The sequence below is a fragment of the Malaclemys terrapin genome, chromosome 16 (assembly GCF_027887155.1).
Source record: "Malaclemys terrapin pileata isolate rMalTer1 chromosome 16, rMalTer1.hap1, whole genome shotgun sequence".
Lineage (NCBI taxonomy): Eukaryota > Metazoa > Chordata > Testudines > Emydidae > Malaclemys > Malaclemys terrapin.
In genome coordinates this window covers 17,258,103-17,279,398 of record NC_071520.1, presented here as the reverse complement: position 1 = coordinate 17,279,398, position 21,296 = coordinate 17,258,103, and the positions used below count along the sequence as shown (strand labels likewise).

The following is a 21,296-nucleotide window of genomic DNA, read 5'->3' as shown; positions in this document are numbered from 1 at the left end:
CACATTGGTCTGAATTCTGATATCAGTTACAGAATTAATTTTTGTAATGATACATTGGTGTAAATCTAGTGTTACTGAGGTAAGAGTTTAGTCTGGTCAATAGTAAACATGCCATAGATTAATGACACATTGTCTATGTGGAAATATATCTAGTTATGTACATATACTTTGTGTATATTTTATACAAGTTTGTAACTGATAGCTGGATTTTTTCCAAAATACATGTGTTATGAAATTAAAGTTCTATCAAATCTTGTATAAGACAGAAGAGAAAGTGGAGGGATTTTTTTGTTAGCACTATAGAGATGCATTATAATGGTGCAAAACTTAGAGCACCAAGACTGAATTTTTCTGCTTATGCCGAGATCAAGTACAATTTAGATAATCTAGATAATACTTAGCCCTGCAATGAGTACAGGGAACTGGACTAGATCTCTCGAGGTCCCTTCCAGTCCTACGATTCTGTGATTTGAATGCATAATGTTGCTTTAAAATTAAGTAAAGAATTTTTCTATCTTTTCTATGTGTGCAATGACAACATACGTAAAGATCACCGGAGATATATTTGGGAGTTTATCCAGTCCTTTTCTATTTTTTCATCCCGTCAGATTGATTAAAAGTTTTATAAGACAAATTTCAAAAACTTGTCAGATGTATTAGTGTTGGTCAAGAGTTCTCTGGCACTGACATCCAAGACCCCTGCTTTTATATATATAAATATATATATATATATACTATAGAATTCAGGGATGAAGAGTGATCTTTTTTAGATCAATGTCTTATAAGGTCAGAGTAAAATCCATCCCCTTTTCTATCTAGCACAAGCCACAGTCTGCCAAGATGCTTTTTATTTGTTTTCTGGATTGTTTGTATTATTGTTCCACCTGTTTTGGAATAAGAATTTCAGACACTTTGATAAGTAGATTAGAGAAGTTGTCTTGTAGCTTCTGTAAGTATCTGTAATGCGAGGACATACAATTTTGTTACTTCCTGCAGCTAAAGCCTTCGTTAGCATATCTGAAGTTTTATTTATGTATGTGATTCAAGAAGAGTGGCTTGATGGCTGTGTTCTGGTAGTTTTATGTGGTTAATGTAATCTACCACTGGGCACTGTTATTTTTTCTTCTGGTATATTTTCCAGTCTCACTTCAGAAAGACTGACTTATCCTCTCTCCTGTTGTAAATTATCCTTAATGGATTGGATTAAATAATACAATTAAACATGATATTTCTTCTGAATATTAATTCCAGCCAAACTGAATAATCATAGAATCATAGAAATGTAAGACTGGAAGGGACCTTGATAGGTCATCTAGTGCAGACCCCTGCACTGAGGCAGGACTAAGTATTCTCTACACCATCTCTGACAGATGTACATGCAATCACTGGCTCTTACAGGAGAAATGCCAACGTTGAGTATTTTTGTAGGCAAGCTTAGTTATTTGTTTCTAATACAGGCCTATTTTAGCACATGTTACATGGCATTGGATTTTGATTTTTAAGACATCATGATTAGAGTACCGGTAACAATAATAATAATTGAACAAGCCACCGTGTGTTAGGTCACTGATTTCAAGTACAGGCCTACCATTCTCCATATATATTTAATAAAAAGAATAGGAGAGGAGTCTGTTATACTGTATCTTGCCATTATATTTTTCATGCATGTGATTTTTTTGAATTTTGTTGTAAAGAGGTTTCAGCAGAAGCCTACTCAGTTGCCTAGCAGCATCTGAACCAAATGGGAAATGCCTTCTGTGACCTTGCCTTGTCATAAGCAGTGACTCTGAAGATCACTGAAAGTCATATCATTGCAGCTTTACTCCCTGGGTACAACACTGCATTTTTAAAAGCCATTTTAGGTTGAGAAGCTGTATGTTGGAACTCCGCTCCATACAATAGTAGTTCCACTATTGGCACAGTTTCTGGAACAATGGTCTCTCTGCTTCTTGTGTTTTTCAGGGACATCCACATGCTTATTAAGTTCTGCTTTGTGAACGGCGGAAGAAGATTGTCAAATTGGCTGAAAGAGCGGTAAGAGCTGTCACAGTTTTCAAAGATACAAGGATGTTTTTCTGTTATTAACACAAATTTTCACAGCGGTGGAATCTAGAATCCAAAACTGCTACTTCCCTCTCTCTCCTACTCCTTACTGTTCCAGTATTCAGAGTATTCCAGTATGTATGAAAATTGTCATTCTTTGCCTCACAAGAAAAGCAGTGAAAGACTAAATTCATTTTCTGGAAATAATCTTTAGTGGCCTTTCTATCAAACAACAGGACCATTGAATTGAGTATATTTGTAAATTTAAGATATGCAAGAGTTTGAATCAATTTACTTGACACAGCAAAAATACTATGGAAAAACAAATGCCAGGCTAATCAAAATGTTAGTTAATTAACAGACTATTGTAACAATAATAATATAGCCTTCAAAACTTTATAAATGGATCCTTTCAAAGTGTTTCTGCTGGCATCCCACTTCTGAATAAGAGGTGAACTGGTTTCCTGCCCCTTCATCTAGGCTATAATCCTAATTGACCTAAAAAAATTACAGTTCTATGTCCAGTTGTAATGGTACTGGCTGTGTGTGACTATGCCCTCACAAGGCAAAGGTATTTACTAGTACTGCCAGCTAGGGGAAATCTTTAGTTCAAATGGTAGAGACCTATGTTTGTGAAGTAAAAGGATCACGCTTTAATAATTGCTCTGTAGGTGTCATTTACCTAGTATTTGTATTTTTCTACAGCACAGGGATGTTACACAGGTATCATGATGGCAGTTATCTACTTGTGAGGAAGCATGTATGGCAGGGGTGGCCAATCTGTGGCCACATGCGGCTCTTCAGAAGTTAATATGCAACTCCTTGTATAGGCACTGACTCTGGGGCTGGAGCTACAGGCGCCAACTTTCCAATGTGCCAGGGTGTGCTCAGTGCTCAACCCCTGGCTCTGCCACAGGCCCTGCCCTCACTCCACCCCTTCCCGCTCCCTTCCTTGAGCCTGCCATGCCCTCGCTCCTCCCCCTCCCCCACAGAGCCTCCACACTACAAAACAGCTGATCAGTTGGTGCAGGGAGGGAGGGGGAGGTGCTGATCGGCGGGGCTGCCAGTGGGCGGGAGGTGCTGGTGCAGGGAGGGGAGCTGATGGGGGGCTGCTGACGTATTACTGTGGCTCTTTGGCAATGTACATTGGTAAATTCTGGCTCCTTCTCAAGCTCAGGTTGGCCACCCCGATGTATGGGTTCTTGGAGTACTTGACCCCCAGGCTGCTTATCTAGTGTTCAATGAATAGTTCTCACTAGAACAGTGCAGGCAGCAAAGTTGAAGACCAAACATTTCACTTTGATTACCTTAATTTTAGGGAACCATTCCTGGGGTAGCTAACCTACCCTGCCACCAGGCAGAAGTTTTCTGACAATAGGTAAAGCAATAAATAACAGCCCTTTGGAATAAAGTAGGTACATGTCATGCTGTAGGTGTAATTTACTAGTCTTAAGTATGACTAAAGGCAGAAGGCAGCTATGCTTACAAAATGAAAAAGTTAGTCACACAAATCCAGAGTTTTTAAACTGTTCAATTTTCCAATGTTTCTGAAGTGTTCTCTTGGTAACATTATCCTTAGAATAATCAGATTATTGGATAAAGAGGAAATACTATTAATATGGGAGGATGGAAGCAAGGCTAAGAGTTATGACTTTTTAACATGATAAGTAATATATAGGAGGCAGGTGAGTTCGGAGGAAATCTTGTACTGTAGTTTTTGGTCCTACATGAGTTGGCTAATACATAGAGCTATTAGAAAGCTACTAGAAGATAGAAGTGTGGCAGGAACTGGATAGAAATCTCCCCTATCAAACCTCTTCATTTGTTCAGAATTATAGCAAAACAACAGACAGTATAGCCATTGGCATCAAAAGATCCTATCAGTGTGGGCATGAATAAGCAACCAATAATTCCTTTAGTGAGTATTTGTGAAGAAAGGGGGGAAAATCTCCAACTTTTAAAACATTGCTGCTGTATCTGCATTGGAAAGGGCTTACCTGTGTTAAAGCCTAGTGATTAGGTCCCTGGCTACAATTTTCCTCCATCTTTAGTGTCCCCTGCTAGTGGTCACTCCAGCAAAGTCACAGTCTCTCTTTTAGTAGATAGTAATTCAGCCCTCCAGCCAGGTCATCATTGAATTCCGCCCCTTTTCGGGGCCACAGAGTCCAACAAAGTATAGTATCAGGGGGTAGCCGTGTTAGTCTGTATCTACAAAAACAACAAGGAGTCTGGTGGCACCATAAAGACTAACAGATTTATTTGGGCATAAGCTTTCGTGGGTAAAAACCTCACTTCTTCGGATGCATAGAGTGAAAGTTACAGATGCAGGCATTATATACTGACACATGGAGAGCAGGGAGTTACTTTGCAAGTGGAGAACCAGTGTTGACAGGGCCAATTCAATCAGGGTGGATGTAGTCCACTCCCAATAATAGATGAGGAGGTGTCAATTCCAGGAGAGGAAAAGCTGCTTCTGTAATGAGCCAGCCACTCCCAGTCCCTATTCAAGGCCAGATTAATGGTGTTGAATTTGCAAATGAATTTTAGTTCTGCTGTTTCTCTTTGAAGTCTGTTTCTGAAGTTTTTTTGTTCAGTGATAGTGACTTTTAAATCTGTAATAGAATGACCAGGGAGATTGAAGGGTTCACTTACTGGCTTATGTATGTTACCATTCCTGATGTCCGATTTGTGTCCATTTATTCTTTTGCGGAGGGACTGTCCGGTTTGGCCAATGTACATGGCAGAGGGGCATTGCTGGCACATGATGGCATATATAACATTAGTGGATGTGCGGGTGAATGAGCCCTTGATGGTGTGGCTGATGTGGTTGGGTCCTCTGATGGTGTCACCAGAGTAGATATGGGGACAGAGTAGGCAAGGAGGTTTGCTACAGGGATTGGTTCCTGGGTTGGTGTTTCTGTGGTGTGGTGTGTAGTTGCTGGTGAGTATTTGCTTCAGGTTGGGGGGTTGTCTGTAAGCGAGGACTGGCCTGCCTCCCAAGGTCTGTGAGAGTGAGGGATCATTTTCCAGGATAGGTTGTAGATCGTGGATAATGCACTGGAGAGGTTTTAGCTGGGGGCTGTATGTGATGGCCAGTGGTGTTCTGTTATTGTCCTTGTTGGGCCTGTCCTGTAGTAGGTGATTTCTGGGTACCCATCTTGCTCTGTCAATCTGTTTCCTCACTTCCCCAGGTGGGTATTGTAGTTTTACAAATGCTTGATAAAGATCTTGTAGGTGTTTGTCTCTGTCTGGGGAAGTGAGGAAACAGATTGACAGAGCAAGACGGGTACCCAGAAATCACCTACTACAGGACAGGCCCAACAAGGACAATAACAGAACACCACTGGCCATCACACCTCCTCATCTACATCCACCCTGATTGAATTGGCCCTGTCAACACTGGTTCTCCACTTGCGAAGTAACTCCCTGCTCTCCATGTGTCAGTATATAATGCCTGCATCTGTAACTTTCACTCTATGCATTCGAAGAAGTGAGGTTTTTACCCACAAAAGCTTATGCCCAAATAAATCTGTTAGTCTTTAAGGTGCCACCAGACTCCTTGTTGTTTTCAACGAAGTATAGAAGTCCAGCATTCCCTCAAAAAGGAGTCTCTGCCCCAACCCGGGCCCCCCAAAGACCTCACACCCTTACTTCTGGGCGTATGATGTCTTTATCTCCCTTATCTCTAGAAGGTGTGTGTTTATACTGCCCTCATGGCTGGCTGGCAGGGGAACCCTGGCCCTTCTTCTCTACCAAGCTTCGACCCACAGCCTTGCAAATAGCATTAAGATCAAGTATCTAGGAATGTTTGGAGGCTGCCTCCCTGGACCACTTCCTACTATTTCCTTTTCCAATTCAGGACATGGTCACAGTCTCACAAACATTCCAAGACAAGATAGTGTAAAGCATTTCTTAATCCGTAAGGACAAGCTAGTCCCTTCTTCAGCACCTAGGATAGCTGCTGCTACTTGCACACCCCTCCACCACAGTCTCCCACTATACCAGTGTTTCTCAGCCCATTTACCATTGTGGGCCACATATGCAGCTCTGTATGTGTTATGTGGGCTGCATCCACACACTATATATATATATATATATATATATATATATATATATATGCTATCTGTATGGCCCTGGGGATGTCACATGGGTTGCAGCTGTGTGCTGGTTGGGCCATAAGCGGCTTGCGGGTTGAGAACCACTGCACTATGCCCTACTGAGGAGCTATCTTCACAAGGTCTATTTGGCTCTGTTTTAAACTCCTCCTCCAGATATAGCAGGCTCTGCAGCTGCAGTGGGGCAGGGCTGGTTGAGCCCAGAATGGCTGCTTAACCCCTTCTATCTCAGTGTGAAGTTTATGTACCTCATCACAGGCAGTAAATTGTAGGATCATTACAAAAGTTATTTTTTTTATAGAGTTTGTGACTAAAAGTGATTTGCTTATTTCAGGAGTTAGGTGTGCTCTTCTCTCATTTTAAAGAAGGTGTCACCTTTAATCAGGACAACCATTCATTTTGTGAATGATGGTGCTTTCAGCTGATTGCTTATCAGACCCGGGAGTACGTTGGCTAGTTTCTCTACAAAGTGTAGCCTGCTTGTTCAGACAGCTTATTTTTAAAATAATTTTAAGCTTATTTTAATTGATCATTGACTGGAGGATAGTGATCTTGAAAATTTATTGAATTTTCCACAAGCCGTAGAGAACTTGATAGAAAATCTTAAAAGCCAGAACCATTTTGGACCTGCTCATACTCCCATCACACTCAGTGGTTTAATTTCCATTGCTTTCAGTAGGAGCAGTACCAGTCCTATAAGTGTAAAAATTGTGCCATTTCTTTCAAGCACAATTATAATCATATGCTATAGCTAGACTCCCACAAAAAGCTGTGTAACCATCTACACAGTTGGTATGAAGAAAGTAGTTTGCTTTCATACACTACATTTGGGTATGGGTAAGGACTTTTAGGTGCTTCTGCCAGGCCATCCATATTGTCCTCTTGTCCATTTAACTCCAAAACATATTGTACCATTAGCAGACCAAGCTTAGAGAATTTTTTTTTAAAGTGTTCAGGCTGTTTTTCCATTTCCTCTACTGCATATAGGGCCTGATCTTTAGATGTGCTAAGCACCCTCTTTAAATTGACTTCAGTGAGATTTGCAGTGGCTGAGCACTTGTTGGGATCAGGTATATAGTGAACATTAATGGCTAAATTCTTCAGCACCAGACATCACTGGTCACATCCTCAGGGATTCAAGAGAGAGTTTCAAAGCCACTCTACACATCTCAGTACTGTGCTAAAATTAAAAGGAGGAATTTAACCATAGGTCTTGAGTTTTCTAAAACTGCATATTATTTCAGTTCTGCAGTCTTTCAATCCAATATTATGAAAACAACAATTTCATATGTCCTAACCTCATTCTTGCATAGACAGTTATTTTCCAAAAGTGTGCACTTTTTGGCAGGCAAGAAATATATTGACTATATAGTAATAACTTCCATTAAATATTTAAGAAGGAAAGGTGCCATTACAAGTAACAATTGCATAGTCGTCTCCTGCCAGTGTTCATCCTGGAATGATCTTTGAAAGAATAAACATTGCTGCTTTCTCAAGAGCTCAAAATATATAGGTCTGTCAGATGATATAAAAATTTAAGCTGAATTGGGTAAAAAAGAATTTTTTTTTCTTTTCTGAATCCTTTATGTGTTGCTTAGTTGCTTGTAGTCAAAGCTAGTCTTTGCTTTGATGATTCAAAACCACAATCTGAATTATGGTAAAGTGTTTGATATCAAACATTGACCTCAAATCTGGGAGTATCCATAGTGGGGTAGGAGAAAGGAAAAAATAACTGATTTGTATAAATCACCATCTATAAAGTCATGCTCCTAAAACAAAGTGAACGAACAGAAGCTTGAAAACACTTTGGTCACATCTGCTGTCATCATGGAAGATGAAGGAAAAAGCAATGAATTAACACATAGGTTCTTTTTACTGAGTGCATCTATCATGAAAGTGCTTACCAGGACTTTTTTAATGTTAATTGAACAGTCTTACATTAGGGATGCATTGTACAGTTTCTCTTATGGTTATCCATGAAATGACTGGCTCATTTTGCTGTTTGAAACTTCAATGTTAAAAATACATGGAATATATTTGGTGCAATATTTTATTAATCTAAAGCAGAAAAAAACAGGATTAGATGAAAGCTTGGAACACACAGAGCAATGGAAGGAACACAGGAAAATCCCCAGTGAAGACTGGAGCATGGCTGCTCCAGTTCTTGATATGATAGAGAATGTCCAGGATCCAGCTGCTCTATTTATAGGAATTTTATTTTGGGGGAAAATTGTGGTGTCTTGAAAAGCGCCTCTTACAGTTGGCAACACTGATTTTCATGTAATAGGTCTTAAATGAATTTGAACAGTCAGTTTCATGTTATCATGATTTAATGGTATGCACTGTTTGGCAAATATGGAGGTCCTTAATCAGGTGCAACACCTTCTGAGTTCAGCAGGTACCCACAGAAGAAATACTGACTTGCGTGAGAGTTGTACCTGATTAAGGCCTTCAAGATTTGTCTCTGGTTAGGACGTCAAGTTTATTTTACATGGGTTTTTGGAAACTGTGGCGTATATTGGTAGCACTCAGTTATTAATTTTGCACAAATACATTATTCATTAGTTTGACTAGCACTGGGAATCCAGATCTAGAAGTACACAACCTTTTCATAAATAGGCTTTCTCTGACAATCTCTGTGTGCCAGTTAAAGTAGGGACAAATTCTTCTTTGTTACACTATTTCAAATCTGGAGTAACTCCACTGATTTATACTGGTTTAATTCTGGAGTAAATCCAATAAATAAGAGCATGTTGTTGCCCTGGAAGTTTTCTGTTCATATAAAACTGCTTCACTGGTTTGTCTTTGTTTTTGGCAGGTTGATTTCTCTCCCCTCTAATTACTGAATCTGTAGATTTGTGCAATTGCTGCATAACACTTGCAGCATGCTGGCACTCGCTTCACCAGAACTATGAGTGTAGCCCTTTTACAGGTGGCTAGCTGCTCTGGGGCCTGTTGGATGTACCTTCTCTTCCACTCAATGCTATGTCACTGAGGGCTGGTCTACATTACCACGGTAAGTCGATCTAACTTACGCAACTTCAGTTACGTGAATAACGTAACTGAAGTTGATGTAGTTAGATCCACTTACCGTGGTGGCTACGCTGCGCTGTGTCAGGGGGAGAGCGTCTCCTGTCGACTTCCCTTATGCTTCTCAGAGAGGTGGAGTACACAAATCGATGGGAGAGTGCTCTCCCATCGATTTAGCATGTCTTCACCAGACCCGCTAAATCGACACTTGCTGCATTGATTGCAGCAGTGCTGATCTACCGGTAAGTGTAGACATGCCCTGAAACTCTTTTCTGGCAACATAAAAGGCTGTGCAATACACCTAAGTCTATCTAAGGAAGTTTTTTTTTAATACACTAAATAAAGGGACTTAAGCAACACTAAAAAGAAGAACAGGAGTACTTGTGGTTACTCTGAAACCTGTCATTAAGCAACACTGTCTTTCATAAAAGCAGGGGTGGACAAAATCCACAATGGAACAAGGTAGGAAGGGATTAATGCTCTGTCAAGGAGAAAGTGGCTGAAATAGCCCTCTCGTACACCACCTGTCCCCAATATCAAGCCTTGAGGGAATGAAAAGAGGAAAGAATATCTAAGGTGTTGGCTGAGCAGTAGAGTTGGGTGGGAAATGGTTTTCCTGTCTCGTGAAAATTGTCAAATTGTTTTGATTTTTGCATGTGGCAAAACAAAGACTTATTGAGTTTTGTGAGAGATTGAGACCCATCCATCCCCAGTGTGTGCCATAACCACTGGACTTTTAGTTATTCTGGGCTGGGTGTGTTTCAATTCCTGACCAGCTCTTCTCTGTGATTCTGTAAGATAGAACCCCAGGAGGAGCAGACAGGCTTGGGGAGAAGGCTTGAACTGTACTTTCTTACCTTATGTTGTTAGTGAGTTTGGCCTTCACAAAGTATGAGGACTCTGTTTTTAGAACAGATTGGAAGTCTGCTCTGAGGAAGTCAATGCCAGATTCCTACTAGTATGTTTTATTTTATGTTCCCTCCCCTGCTGTGACACTGAGCACTCCTCGATTCACACCATGCCTATTGTAATAATCTTTGTACAAAATATGCCTTATGAGGTATCATTTAAAAACTAATAACTCACTGATCATTAATATTCTGTCATGATGTACATACGCAATGGGTATTAAATGTTACAAAAATATACTGGAATTACCTCTGAAATGTGTGTAAACCAGCTGTTTGAGAGAGAAGGTGGGTGAGGTACTATATTTTATTGGACCTACTTATGTTGGTGATAGCCTAAGATCAAAAGCTTGTCTCTATGTCTACACTGGCAATTGAACCACAAAACTTTTGTCTTTCAGAGGTGTTAAAAAACACCCCCCACCCCCAAAAGACAAAACTTTTGCCCACAACAAGCGCCGATGTGAACAGCTCTTTGTCAGCAGGAGCTCTCTCGTGCTGACAATGCTAATGCCACTCGTTGGGGATGGAAATTTTTCTGTCGGCAGGAGAGCCAACAAACAGCAGCTACACTGCGCGCCTTTTAGTGACACGGCCCTGTCGCTAAGAGCTGCATAGCGTAGACGTAGCCTTACACAGAGCTCTTCTTTGGGTATGGGAAATGTACTCAGTATTACAGCTAAATACAAGGTGGAACAGATTGAATAGTCCCTTAAATATGTGTTAACTACTTAAGCTAAACAAAGTGAATATAGGTGAGAAACCTGTTTTGGCAAAGATCTTTCACATAAGACAACAAGGGATGTCAACACCTTGTACTTCTGTGGAAGGTCCTCCTGTCTGAGAGAAAGTCGGCCATGGCTGTAAGGAAGAATGACTGGTGAGAGAAACTGTCTTGAACAAAGCCTGTATTTTGCTAGATAAAGTTTTAGACTTTTGATGCATGTTTTCACTCTGATTTGCTGGTAACCCTTTCTAAATTTATTACTTTTAGTTGGCATCACTTAACTTATGTGCTATTGTTAATAAGTTTGTTTTATTACACTATAAACCTACTCAGTGCAGTGTTTAATGGGAATGGTGTATTCATCCCAGTTAAGCTAATATGCTGTGATGTGTTTTTGTGTCTTTAAAGAACAAATGAACCATATTATTTCTCTGAACTGTTCAGGAGGGAGCTGGACATTGCAGAGCCCACAGTTTTGGGAAAAACTGGGACTGGAGTGTGTTGGGGTCATCCTGCAAGTGGTAACCAATGCTGGTTGAAGCCAGAGTGGGGCTCTGGACAGGCTGCTGGGGTCAGAACTGCTGAACGAGGGCTGTCTAGCGCATAGGCACTCAAGGTGTAACCTGTATTCTAGTATGTTGGTTGTGAGCAGCTCAGGTTGAGAGCTATAACAGCAAAGCATTGTGAGGCATCCAGGGTTACAGGGCTGGTGGTGACAACCCCTCACTGGTCTGGAATTGGACCCCAGAATGTGACACATACTGTGGAAGCAATAATCAATTTAGGCACTTTGAACTGTCAGCAGAAATTGTCTAGTTGTTCACAGCAGCTTTCCATGTGGATTGGTGGCTTGTCAGGTTGGTGAGTGATCAGTTACCAAAATTAACTTACTAGATGTGAACCAATGGAAAGAATATATTGTGTCTCTCCAGTTTGAACAGCAGGGCATCTCTCCCACTTTAAGACACTCAAATATTTCAGGGCTCAAAAAGCAGGTAATGATGGTTCTTGACAGGAAGCATGAAATAAGCAGGGCTGGGAGTCATCAGAACTGGGTTATGTTCTTAGTTCTGTTGTTGACTTCCTGTATGAACTTTGATTAAGTCTCTTAAAATCTATGCCTCGGTTTCCCTATCTGTATAATGAAGTGTCATGCTTTAGACTGAGGTAGGTAGTCCTGGATTAATTAATGAAATAAACTTATATGAGGCCACAAATGTACATGATGTATACTGAGGACAATGCCAAACATAAATCCTTTGAGACTGTAATCTGTTATAATTTAAAGGCACAAATAAAATACACGACAAAACATAATAGTAAGGTTTGGCAATGATAGTTGAATGCTTCATGTATCTTCAGAAGTTTCTTATTGGAGAGAGCTTATATAAACAGGGGCACTATTTTAGGCATGTGGAATAAGGCATGGAGTTGAGCAAGCAATGGAGACAAAAGGGTTAGGCCAGGAAGAATGTAAGTGCACATGCAACACTCACGTAAATGTCTATCCTGCAATTCTTAATAGTTGCAGCAACATTAATGAAAGCTGATTGATGAACAGATTATTTGATTGTTATAGTCATGGTAAAATCAGTATTCATGATCCCAGCCTTCCTTTTGGGAATATGCATTTCATGTATACATTATGAATAAAGCAACTGCAGGGAAGAACAAGCCAATAGTTTAATAGTATTAACAAATGACTCCCATAGCACTGTAAATTTACACCACATTTTAAAGAGTGAAAAAAGTTCTCTGCCATCAAAGAACTTGAGACTGTAAAATCTAAATCCCCAAGTTTTCAGTGAGATCCCCCTGGGCAGATCCATGCCTGTATGAAGATCAGGGTCTCTCTTGTTCAGTGGGCACTATGAATGTAGGATGGAGAACATTTGCTAAACAAGTAGCAAGAGCTCCCTTTGCAGTTGGGTTTTTATGCAGATGCACACAATCTAGGTAAGAAAGGAAAACATCCTTTAGTTGATTACAGAAACACCTAAGAGGGGTCAGTGTCTTTCCAACAACCTTTTAAATTTGGTTAATTGGTAGCAAGAGCAGCATTAAACCAGCTTGTCATTAATCCTTATTCACCTCACTGAAACTTAACTCTTATCTGTAATTTAGAGGAAATTAACTTTTAAGAGGACCCCATAGGTAAAACAATATAATCTTAACTATTGTAGAATTAACTCACTATATACAGGCCAATAGTAGTTAACTATTAGTAGTAAACAGTTGTCAGTCTGGGATCCCTTCTGGTTCTATCTTGATGACATGTTTGTTATGGACTGACTTTATTGATATTTCAGACAGCACATGGGTTAGTAATAGTGGTTATAAGAGTTTTCTTTCATAGAAATGTAGGGACTCCTGAGTCTCTGGATGGGAAAGAACACCCGAATACATGTACTTTTACATTAGTTAAACTTGCAAAGTAATGGACCATGCTTAAGGGATCGTTATTCGCTGTGTCTTTGCTAAATTTCATGGGACTGTTTGTGAACCTTTTTTTTTTTTTTTTTTAAATCTGGTAGCTGTTATGGAACTACACTTAGTCACTTAACAAATTAGTATTTCAATACTGGTTTGCTTGACTTCCTTGGGAGCTCTGCACACATGCAAGAGCTGATTTTGGTCCACAACAGTTCAGTTAATAACTAGGTTCACCATCTTTTTAATTGTGAAGACAAAGAATTAAAAAGAAAAGAAAAGTTCAGTCTGTAATTAATTAAAGAATGTTTTTCTTTCTCTACCTAGGTTGTGTGCACCTGCATAAAAACCCAACTGCAAAGGGAGCTCATTACTTTTGTTTAGCAAATGTTCTTCACTCTACATTCATAGTGCCCACTAAATACCATGGATTAACGTTGATTCCTATAATTTGTTTTTTACACTGAAAATAACTTGGAGTACTGAAGCAAAGTTTTATTAGAGATTGATCTCAGCTGGAAAGCTCAGATCTGAGTCTGAACATAGGTAAAATTTGAGAGTGTTTGGATCTTTGGTTTTGGATTGGATCTATCTCTATTTACTGTGGTATGACTGAGTGTCAGACTATCAGGTCCCATAGGAAGCTGCAAAGCTTACTTGCATTTTCAATTTGGGGGCATAGTAGGTGGAATTCTTTAGCTCCAACTCAGGGGTATTAAAGCCTGGGGGGCTCTCTGCGGGGGTGACAAGAAACCTGGGTGAGAAGCCCATTTAAAACTACTGAGTGCATTCTCTTAGGGATCTGCTAGCTGATTTTAAAAATAAAGCAAACTCCAGAAAAGGAGTGAGTGTTTGGACAATATCCTATGGTTTGTGTATCAGGAGGAGAGTAGAGGCAGGGGATGGAATGAAGTGTGGACTCAGCCCATTCACACAAGGCAAAGATAAATCATTTTAGCCTGCTGTGATAAAAAAGACCTGTGCTTTGCATCATATATGGAGAAGTTGGAAAAGAAGCACAGAAAACAGAATATGGAAAACACACTGGATTTTGAGGGTGAGGTATATTGCATTTATCCAGTTCTTCAATCCCAGCAGATTCCAGTATGCTTTATAGAATTTAGTGTGATATGCTACCATAGGTATCACCTCAGCCCCTGTAGCAGGTAGCAATTAACAGCACACAGCAGTGTTTTAAAATATTTTAGGAAAAGAAGTGAAGAGCACATGCCTACTGGAAACTGCAGTGGAAAAGTACAATAGATGCAGTGCAGTTACCTACAATGGAATTTATCAAACACCCTTCTAAGAAGTGCCGTGGGTCTATTAATGCCATATATCTTCTACCATATATCTTAGCTGAAAGGTGAAAGATCCAACAGCCCACTGCCCTCTGGTTCCATAACAGACCCAGAGATGAGAACACTATCCATTGTGTTTGGTGTCCCATCCACATAGTAACACGGCCAGACCTTGCTTAACTTGTCAGTCACAGGCTCACAGCATAATGCCATACATTTTTCCTTTGTAAATACTGTAACCACTTTTTTGTCTTTTAAGAAATGGAATTATTTTGATGTGCATTTCTGATCAATATAAACACAGAAGGGCTTCTTTTCCATTGTGTTGTGCTTAAAAGAGAAAAAAAGGCCCTCTAGCCTTTCAAAGGAAAGTAATTTAAAGAGACTGCACTATCTGTAGCCTGCCTCATTTCTGAATAATAATGAGTACAGATTAAACCTTGCATTTAAATCTCAAGATAATCAAAATGTTTGTTATGTCAACACTTTCCTAATTTCTGCATATAGTGCGCCTCTTTGGCACTTAGGAGAAAATAACACTTGAAACCAGTGGCCACAGTTTTTCATTATCTCTTGAACTAAGTTAATCCGATGTAATAAATTTAAAATTTATCCAGATGCTGAGAAGCATCTGATGAAGTGTGACAATGCAGCATGATTAAAGCTTTTACACCCTGTAAATAAAATAGTAAGTGTTTTTAATGTGACTCTTTTAATCGGGAAGCATAAAATACAGTAGTAATTATTGGTCCCCTAAAGTCAAAAGCTAATTGGGACAGAGGGGAAAAAAACAAAAACCCAAAATGCTGGTATTTTGTTTGGTCATATGGTAACAGCTGGAAATTTCAGAAAAGTTTGAAGCAACAGAGGGTCCTGTGGCACCTTTAAGACTAACAGAAGTATTGGGAGCATAAGCTTTCGTGGGTAAACCTCACTTCTTCAGATGCAAGTAATGGAAATTTCCAGAGGCAGGTATAAATCAGTATGGAGATAACGAGGTTAGTTCAATCAGGGAGGGTGAGGTGCTCTGCTAGCAGCTGAGGTGTGAACACCAAGGGAGGAGAAACTGCTTCTGTAGTTGGATAGCCATTCACAGTCTTTGTTTAATCCTGATCTGATGGTGTCAAATTTGCAAATGAACTGGAGCTCAGCAGTTTCTCTTTGGAGTCTGGTCCTGAAGTTTTTTTGCTGTAAGATGGCTACCTTTACATCTGCTATTGTGTGGCCAGGGAGGTTGAAGTGTTCTCCTACAGGTTTTTGTATGTTGCCATTCCTGATATCTGACTTGTGTCCATTTATCCTCTTGCGTAGTGACGGTCCAGTTTGGCCAATGTACATAGCAGAGGGGCATTGCTGGCACATGATGGCATATATAACATTGGTGGACGTGCAGGTGAATGAGCCGGTGATGATGTAGCTGATCTGGTTAGGTCCTTTGATGGTGTTGCTGGTGTAGATATGGGGCAGAGTTGGCATCGAGGTTTGTTGCATGGGTTGGTTCCTGAGTTAGAGTTGTTATGGTGCGGTGCATGGTTGCTGGTGAGAATATGCTTAAGGTTGGTGGGTTGTCTGTGGGTGAGGACTGACCTGCCTCCCAAGGTCTGTGAAAGTGAGGGATCATTGTCCAGGATGGGTTGTAGATCACTGATGATGCGTTGTAGATCACTGATGATGCGTTGGAGAGGTTTAAGCTGAGGACTGTAGGTGATGGCCAGTGGAGTTCTGTTGGTTTCTTTTTTGGGCCTGTCTTGTAGCAGGAGGCTTCTGGGTACATGTCTGGCTCTGTTGATTTGTTTCTTTATTTCCTTGTGTGGGTATCGTAGTTTTGAGAATGCTTGGTGAAGATCTTGTAGGTGTTGGTCTCTGTCTGAGGGGTTGGAGCAGATGCGGTTGTGCCTCAGCGGTTGGCTGTAGACGATGGATCGTGTGGTGTGTCTGGAGTGAAAGCTGGAGGCATGAAGGTAGGCATAGTGGTTGGTGGGTTTTCGGTATAGGGTGGTGTTAACGTGGCCATCGCTTATTTGTACTGTGGTGTCTAGGAAGTGGACCTCCCGTGTAGATTGATCCAGGCTGAGGTTGATGGTGGGGTGGAAGCTGTTGAAATCATGGTGGAATTCTTCCAGGGTCTCCTTCCCATGGGTCCAGATGATGAAGATGTCATCAATGTAGCGTAGGTAGATAAGGGGCGTGAGTGGACGAGAGCTGAGGAAGCGTTGTTCGAGGTCAGCCATAAAAATGTTGGCATATTGTGGGGCCATGCTGGTGCCCATAGCGGTGCCACTGGTCTGGAGGTATATATTGTCACCAAATTTGAAATAATTGTGCGTGAGGATAAAGTCACAGAGCTCAGCAACAAGTTGTGCTGTGTCATCATCAGGGATACGGTTCCTGACAGCTTGTATTCCATCTGTGTGCGGGATGTTTGTGTAGAGAGCCTCCACATCCATGGTGGCTAGGATGGTGTTTTCTGGGAGGTCAACAATGCATTGTAGTTTTCTCAGGAAATCAGTGGTGTCACGAAGATAGCTGGGAGTGCTGGTGGCGTAGGGTCTGAGTAGGGAGTCCACATATCCAGACAGTCCTTCAGTGAGAGTGCCAATGCCCGAGATGATGGGGCTTTCCAGGTTTGTGGATCTTGGGTAGTAGATAGAATAATCCCGGTCGGGGCTCTAAGGGAATGTTGATTTGTTCCTGTGTTAGTGTAGGGAGTGTCCTGAGTAGATGGTGCAGTTTCCTAGTGTATTCCTCAGTGGGATCTGAGGAAAGTGGCCTGTAGAATTTGGTATTGGAGAGTTGTCTGGCAGCCTCCTTCTGGTAGTCAGACCTGTTCATGATGACAACAGCACCTCCTGTATCAGCCTCTTTGATGATAATGTCAGGGTGGATTCTGAGGCTGTGGATAGCATTGCGTTCTGCACGACTTAGGTTATGAGGCAAGCAATGTTGTTTTTCCACAATTTCTGCCTGTGCATGTCGGCAGAAGCATTCTATATATAGGTCCAGACTGTCATTTCGACTCTCAGGAGGAGTCCATGTGGAGTTCTTCTTCCTGTGTTGTTGGCGGGAGGGTATCTGTGTATCAGTGCGCTGTTCAGTGTTATCTTGAAAGCATTCTTTGAGTCGGAGGTGGCGAAAGTAGGCTTCCAGATCACCGCAGAACTGTATCATGTTCGTGGGGGTGCTGGGGCAAAAAGAGAGTCCCCGAGATAGGACAGACTCTTCTGCTGGGTTGAGAGTGTAGCTGGATAAATTGACGATATTGCTGGGTGAGAAAAGTTTGAGTTTGTTAAAAGGTAGATTTTGCTGGAAGGAATAAATGCAGGATTGTGTTTGTCAGTTTATTATAGCATTGGAATTTCATTACCACTACTATTAGTTTGCGTTGTGGGAAGAGTAAAATAGATTCTCTGACTTAAAATGTCACTGTCAATTCCAGCTACTGGAATTCTCTGCTACTTGTTGGCTGGATCTGGGAAGAGGAAAGTGGGGCTATTGGTCATCCCTGCTGTCCCTAATTGATGCCCCTAGTGGTTGGTTTTTACATCTCCTCCTTCCTTTTCTCCTAACAACCAGGCCCTCACCACATTTTGATGCTTTTCCATCTTTATTTGTAAAATGCAGTTTTAGTCTCAAATACGTAAACCATAGTTCATCCCGTGCTTTGCTCTCACCTGAATTCCTATAAGTTCCTCACCCCCTCCCTGACTCTTCCCTCTTTAGTCTATCCAACATGATGTTAAATGCTCTTCTCTCCTCCCACTCGTACTACATCACCAAATATTTCCCTCTTCAATTCCCTTGTATTTTTCTGCATAAAATTCAAATTCCTATTCTTTATTACCTCTTTCAAGGAGTTGCACAATTGCTGTGTCTACATCTTTGCCTTCTTTTTCCCTTATTTCCCTGTGACATTCCCCAGGGTATAATCTGGACTGATGGACAGTTGTGTCCCCTCAACTCTCCAATCTGAGGTGCCTTTTACATTGCATCGATATGAGAACAATCACTCCTGGTCCGTCACACATAGCCTCTAGTGTGCAAAATTACTCCCACCTGAATATATGAGTGCTTCTAGCCAGCCACTCCTGAATTCTATTGCAGAGTGACATCAGCAAACTCCCAGTCCCAGACTTGTCCCCAGAAATGTGCATCTTGTACTACCCAGCTTTGTCCTTTTAGATGATACAAGTTCACAGAAAGTTCCTCATTTCATTAATAGAAAATGATATGCACAAATCTTGTTATCTGAGGCCTTGGCTACACTGGCAATTCACAGCGCTGCACTTGCTGCGCTCAGGGGTGTGAAAAAACACCCCCCCCGAGCGCAGCGAGTGCAGCGCTGTAAAGTGCCAGTGTAATCAGCGCCTGCAGCGCTGCACGCTCGCTCGCAGCACTGCAAGCTATTCCCCTCGGAGAGGTGGAGTACTTGCAGTGCTGCGAGAGAGCTCTCGCAGCGCTGGCGGCGCGACTACACTCGCGCTTCACAGCGCTGCCGCGGCAGCGCTGTGAATCCGCGAGTGTAGCCAAGGCCTCGGATGAAAGCTCCCAAACACACTGGCTTAGATAAAACAATTAAACAAGTTTATTAACTACAGAAAAATAGACTAAGTGATTACAAGTAATGACGCATTAAAATCAGAATTGGTTACAAAGAAATAAAAAGTAAAATGCAGACTAATACCTAACTTAACAAGCTAAATGAATTTAAAGCAAATGGATTTCTCTCACCATATATTCATAGTAGTCTGGCTGGATTCTTTCAGCCAGGACCACTCCCCTGTTCGCTGATGTTTCCTTTGTCTTTCAAACATTGTTGATGTGGTGAGTAGAGATGAGGGGGGGAGAGAGGTGATTTGGGGCCTCTATTCCTCATTTTTATATCTTTTCCTCCTCTGAGAATCACCTACAGCTGGGGTTCAGGTGACAGCAGGTTTGTTTGCCAAGATGTAAATTTCTTGCTCATACCCTTCTTTCTGCCAAAGAATAGCCACTTAACTAGGTGATAGCCCAGCTAATTTTTCTTGACACCTGGCTGAGGCATAAGTTTGCCTTTTTGTCTCTGAGGAACTGGTTTGGGCTGCTTCCCCACATATGGAATGTGCCTTAGTAACATCATACAGTATAATCTTATAACTTTACATATAATGTTGACACACATATTTTATAACGACAATACTGATCAGCAAATTATGAATTTTCAAATGATACCTCACAAGGCATACTTCTACAAAATTTATCATAAGTGTGCAGGCTGTCACATTGCCACTTGTACTACATCACCAACCAGTTCCCTCTTCAAGTCCCTTATTATCTTGTCTTTCTCTGCATAAAAATCAAACTCCTATTCTTTCTTACCTCTTCCAAGGAGTTGCATAACTGCTGTGCCTACATCTCAGCCTTCTTTTTTCCTTACTTCCCCCATTTGGTTTGCCCTTTTGATGGCCTTGTTCATAGTCATATACATGCTTTTTGTTTCTTTTCATGAACCACATAGGTCTCCAAGTGCTGCACCAATTACTCTTTTGCTACAAATCCCTCCTTAAAACTCACTTCCTACTTTTTACCTCTATTCTTCCTCTCTTCTATGGCCTTCCACTTAAAATAGATAACTAAAGAATCAGATCTTACAAACTGCATTTATAATATAATCTGACATCTTTATTTGTTGTTGTAACCCTCATCCCTCCATTAATTTTGGTTCTCTTAATTTTCTCTGTCTGTCTAATTCTGAATTTGGTGCACAGATGAACATGAGAACTGTTCTTCTATTAAAATGGTGTAACCAGGCATTCTTCTCCACAACCTGCAAACTCAGGTCATTTGGAATAGGAAGTATAGGGTTACCATATTTTCATTTTAAAAAAGGAGGACACTCCACGGGGCCCCGGCCCAACTCCGCCCCTTCCCCGCCCCAAATCCGCCCCTTCCCTAAAGTCCCCACCCCAACTCTGCCCCCGCCCCTGAACGCTCCGCTCCTTGCTCCTCCCCCTCCCCGGCTTCCCGCGAATCAAATGTTCGCGGGAAGCCTGAAACAGGGAGGCAGCAGGTAAGCTGGGGCTGGGGCGGGGCTCTGGCCCCGGCATCTCCCGTCCGGCTCGGCTCGGGCCCTGGGGCGCCAGCTCCCGGCCCAACACCCCCGGCCAAGCACCGCCGCCCCACCACCGGCCCCGGCTCCCGGCCCCCGGCCAAGCACCCCGGGCCCGGGCCAGCACCGGCCCCTGGCCCAACACCCTCGGCCAAGCACCGCCGGCCCCGCCCCCGGCTGAGCACCACCGGTCCCGGCCCCCGGCCGAGCACCCCCGGGCCAGCGCCGACCCCCAGCCCAACACCCCTGGCCAAGCACCGCCGGCCCCGGGCCAGCACCGGCCCAACATCCCCAGCCGAGCACCGCCAGCCCTGGCCCGCACCGCCGGCCCCGGCCGAGCACCCCTGGCTCCGCACTCCTGGCCCCGGCCCTCGGCCGAGCACCGCCAGGCCCTCCCTATTTTCCCGGACATGTCCGGCTTTTTGGGATTTCCCCCCGGACGGGGATTTGAGGCCCAAAAAGCCGGACATGTCCGGGAAAATCCAGACGTATGGTAACCCTAAGGGAGTAGGATATGGCCCTGTCTCCTCCTACACCCTACCTGTGCTTTATGCAGTCTTTGCTGTGAATTAAGCAAAACAACACCTCCTCCAACCTTTACATAAACCAGTCATAATCTGGCCCTTAGCTCATAAGCTGTTTTGGGCAGGATTTCTC

At 42.2% G+C, this 21,296-nt stretch overlaps 1 protein-coding gene across 4 annotated transcripts in view; it reads left to right on the top strand.

Annotated features, from left to right (window-relative positions):
• ARVCF (ARVCF delta catenin family member) overlaps positions 1 to 21,296 on the top strand; it is a 426,585-nt gene that overhangs the window by 28,419 nt on the left and 376,870 nt on the right. For all 4 annotated transcript variants that reach the window (XM_054006116.1, XM_054006118.1, XM_054006119.1 and 1 more), the window contains exon 2: positions 1,963 to 2,034. The gene's annotated coding sequence lies outside the window, so the exon portion shown is untranslated. The remainder of the gene's footprint in view (positions 1 to 1,962; positions 2,035 to 21,296) is intronic.